Source organism: Oenanthe melanoleuca, unplaced genomic scaffold, assembly GCF_029582105.1.
Source record: "Oenanthe melanoleuca isolate GR-GAL-2019-014 unplaced genomic scaffold, OMel1.0 S015, whole genome shotgun sequence".
Taxonomy (NCBI): Eukaryota; Metazoa; Chordata; class Aves; order Passeriformes; family Muscicapidae; genus Oenanthe; species Oenanthe melanoleuca.
The window spans coordinates 77523-81918 of record NW_026612664.1 but is presented as its reverse complement, the minus strand read 5'-3'; the positions used below and the strand labels follow the sequence as shown (position 1 = coordinate 81918).

At 49.2% G+C, this 4396-nt stretch overlaps 1 long non-coding RNA gene across 1 annotated transcript; it reads right to left on the bottom strand.

Annotated features, from left to right (window-relative positions):
* Nucleotides 1–408: 408 nt before the first annotated feature.
* LOC130266318 (uncharacterized) lies at nucleotides 409–1921 on the bottom strand. Its single transcript, XR_008842825.1, has 3 exons — nucleotides 1828–1921; nucleotides 1153–1212; nucleotides 409–707 (listed from the first exon to the last, which is right to left on the bottom strand). It is a non-coding gene; the product is annotated as an uncharacterized LOC130266318 (long non-coding RNA).
* Between the last annotated feature and the right edge of the window lie 2475 nt (nucleotides 1922–4396).

Sequence of the window (4396 nt, the reverse complement as noted above, 5' to 3'; positions counted from 1 at the left end):
AGAGGGGGGTTTTGGGAGGCACAAGGGGGGAAAGACAAGAAGAGGAATACGCGAGAAGGAAGGAGGGCTAGAGCGGGGGAGAGGGGAGAAGCTGAAGCCCCACAGCTCACCTGGGAGCCCGAACAAGCAGCTCCTCCTCTCACCCCGCTCGGCGTCAGCAAACGGCGCTCGGGTGGTTTCCAGGCGTTAAATCACCTCGGCCCGCCCCGGGCCCACCCCTTCATCCCGGTTCCTCCCGGGCTCTGCCTTCTGGGACTGCCCGGTCCCGCCCCTGTACCGCCCCATTCATGGGCACGCGGGACGTCCCGGTCACGAACTGCAGCAGCCGGATCCACTTCTCAGCGTCCACCAGCACAGCCTGGGGGCAGAGACACCCTCAGCACTGCAGGAGCCCCTCTGTGCAGCAGCCTCAGGGCACTATGGGCTGCCTCTGCTCCATCTGAGCAGGAGCTGCACCTGCCCTCACCTGAGCCAGGAGGGAGCAGCTCCTGCCCCAGCACAACCACCCACCCTGAGCAGTTCTCATACAGAAAAATGATTGCAAAAAAGGGCAGGGACTTTCACCTACAGGACCAGCTAGGGCTGGTGCCCAGTCTTACCTTCCAGAACCACCGGATAACAGGGTGATTTGGGCAGTAACCATTTTTGTAGATGGTGTGTTGTCTCCAGCCGCTGACATCCACGTCACCAAGGCCACACATCAGTAACTGCAGGCAAGCAGAAGGGTGGGATGTGTCCCTGACCTCACAGGGTACAAGGTGCCACTGCCCCTCAGGGCTCTGACCTTCAGGCACTTATGCAGCACCCAGGGGAGAGTCCGAGCATCCCCAGAGTATCCCAGCTGCTGCAGAAGGGCTGCACACTGCCACAGTGTGACACAACTTCCACGTCTTTGGCTCAGATGGGACTGGCAGAGGGTGGCACGGTGGCACTGATCCACTAGGCTGCTTCCAGGCTTTCAGAGGCACACCCCCCACCACCCTCCTGAGTGCAGCTCTTCTCATGTCATGAACAGATTTATTAATTAGGAAGAAACATCTGATTTCCAGCCGTGTCGCACGTTCCCCCAGGGAGAGAGACAGATGACTGAAAAGCCCAGAATGGCATGGATCTGTCAGAGAGCTGCCAGCTTGGGGCACCAAATTGACTCACCTCCAGCTCATTTTCATCAAAAATTTTAATCGGGTCGATAGGAAGCAGTTCTGTGAATCCCTAAAAAGAAGAGCAAAGTTAAAACTCTCATCCCACATAAATCCTAATTAAAAAAATCAATGACCAAATTACTTCAAGCTCAAATAATTAAACTTGAACGAGAATGACCTTATTCCCATAAGGGAAAGATGATATATTCTTACACAAGATAAAACTGTCAAATCACAAAACATCATGTATTCTATTTGCATTCCCTGCCAAGCTCCCCACTCCCTTTACACAGACACCAGTGGGTAAGAAATCTGTGTTAAAAACAATCCCTGGTTTTGGGAAAGAAAGGAGCTAAAGAGCCTCGCCTCCAGAAAGGCATTCATTTCTTTCTGCACTCTGTTGACAAATCGCCACTGGATGACCAGGCTGCAGAAAGAAACAAAACCCCACCAGAAAAACAAACTCATTAGCAGGTCTCAGCCAAGGGCTCAAAGGTTTCAGCAACCCCAAATGCTTTCAAGTTTGTCATTTACAACTTCAGCAAGTTCAGGTAACTAAGCAGCTTCCACCAGCTACTCCAATTTATTGGCTGGTGACTGATGGAATTTTGAAGAGACAAACCAAAAAGCCCAGTGACTTTGACCAAATCACAGTGGGAATTTTTTCACTCCTGTAGGTACCTACGTGAGCAGACATTTTATTCTTCCAGAGCAATGAGCAATTAAAAATTCCCAGCAAAGTCTGCAAGCTCTGAGGAGAGCTGTCAGGACACAGCACCTCGCCTATAAAAAGAAATAAACTGCAGCAAAGGGACACCTTGCTTTCAGCACCAGCCACCCGCAGCACAAACACCTCACAGGTGCAGGCATCAAAAGTCAATTCCAGGCATGGAATTGCTCCAGGTCCAGGCACTGGAAATGAATTCCCAGTTTGCATGAATGTAGCAATTGTAACATCTTTCACTTTGGAAAAGGCCCTGATTTAAAATGCCAGCAGGTATTAATGAATTCAGCATTTTACATCCTGGTAGGTAGAAGAACTGAGAAATCTGAAAATGAAACCTAATTTCAGATCTGGCCAGTTTTGGTAGGATTGCTGGCACTGGACTCCTGGCTCTGGTCTGTGACTGGCAGAGGAGGACACTGGGATGAGGGCCAGGCTGGAGAGCACCTTCTGGCTCATCTCGGCTTGAGCCAGGTGTTGGAGAAGGACGTTTCCATGGGGGGAATTTCAGGAGATCAAAGCACGTCATTTAATTTACTCCTTGTTCTTGTACCTGACTGGATATAACCAATGTTAACAGTAAGGTTTTTCCCCAATGATCCCTGATGCTCTTGCGCAGTACAAGCTCCAGGGATTGCAGCAGGGTCAATTCTAACCCAGCTGCTCTTTCTTCCCCCCAGGCACATTCCATCATGTACTTACTCAATATTCCCGCCTGTTTTCATTTGTTACCATGATTTCGACCGTTGGGCTTCAGGTCCACTTGATATGTCTGCATTTCAAAAGACCAAAGGCTGTTATTTGAGGACATCTTTCTCCCAGAACCCACTCTCCCTGAGCAGTGTTTCACAAGCAGGATCAGGCAATCATGAGCAAATTGATTTACACTTTTGAACAAACCTGCGCTGACAGAAGGGAAAACTGGCAGAGAGGGGCTGGCTATTTACTGATCATTTTATTACAATTATTATTTATAATAATGAAATTATATATTTATATAAAATAGAACCACAAAATAGGTACTTTATGTACACAAAATTAAATAGCTATTATTTGTAATACAAGAAGATAAATCACATACTGAACTGCCCAAAGCCAACCAGTGTATCACAAAGCCTCTCTATTCTGTGGCTCCTAGTTCTCCATTAAATCCATAACCTTCGGGTGCTTCAGGAAAAAGGCAGCACTGGAAAGTGGATCAGAATATTTTTGACGGACACTGAATGCATGGTTTGAAATGCTGAAGTCAGTTTTTATAAAAGGCCCTCAGTCCCCAGCTCCAGTTGTACTGGAGCCAGGATCTAGGGCTCAGAAGTAAACAAAGGGAAAACGCAAAAAAGGTCATAAAAACCTCTAAGCAAACTAATTTAATTTAATGTCTACAACATTTCATTTGTCATGGAGAAAGAGCCCCATAGGCTGTGACCCTTTTAACCTGGCAGCTTCCCCCTGGCGCACCAGCTGTGACAGGCACTACAGAGAGGACCTGGTGTCCTTCTGCTGCTCTCCCCTGACAGCACTTCAGCTCAGGAACCAGAGAGTCCCTGAGCATGTCCCAGCTGGACTGTGGGACACCTTCATCCCTCCTCACTGCAAGTATTTCACTCAGCTGCATCTCCAGCTTGTCCCAGAGGTGCCACAGCTCCCTGACAGGAGCTGGCAGCCCCGCTCCCAGCTGGGAACACGGCCATGAGCTCGTTGCTGCTTTCACCACCACCAGACTGTCAGCACTGAGCTACTTGTTGGCAACCACCGTCCTAGATGCAAGTAACCTTTACGTACCTGCCCAAAGTTTCCTCATCTATGCAAAACGTGAGATCCAGCTCGGTGGGGTCATTTTCCAGGATCCACTTCAGAGAGTGTAGTATTCGCTGTCCTAGGGCAGATCACAGTTAGGCAGTTTGAAAATGGGCAATTAGTGCAGAGCTGTGGAAAGCCAGGGGCCTGTGAGCACTGGCACAGGTTCAATGGGCTCTTACCACTGACTCCATGTCCTTCAGGGTTATGGGCTTCCCCAGCATCATCTTAGAAAGGTCTGATGAAGAAGCCTGGGAGAGAGAGGACAGATTACCTGCCCTGCACCTGCACATTCCAGAAAGGTGGAATGCTTGAGGGCACCACCCCTGGCATTTCCTGTTGCCTCCTGACTGTAACAGTCCTGCAGCTGCAACAGCATCAGAGCAGCTCAGCTTTATTTTATTATGGCACAAAAAGTCCAATTTTTCAGTTTCAACAATTATCCACCACCTGCCATACTCCACTGACCACCCTAGCATTAATGGCAGAGAGAGACAAAAGCTGGGGAATTGAGCCCAGGGCACTCTATCCCATTTAAAATCACTACTTCCCTCTCCAAGGAGTTGCCTGAAAAGCAGGCTAGTGACCTTCCTCTGCTCAGGACTCTGATTTAATGAGAAGGTGAAGGAGGCAGAACTGTCCTGTTTTGGTGCAAGAGAATCACCCAGCAAGGAGCAGTGGCACAGCACAGCACAGCCCACTTCTTTCCATCTACAGCTCTGAGGAGCACCAG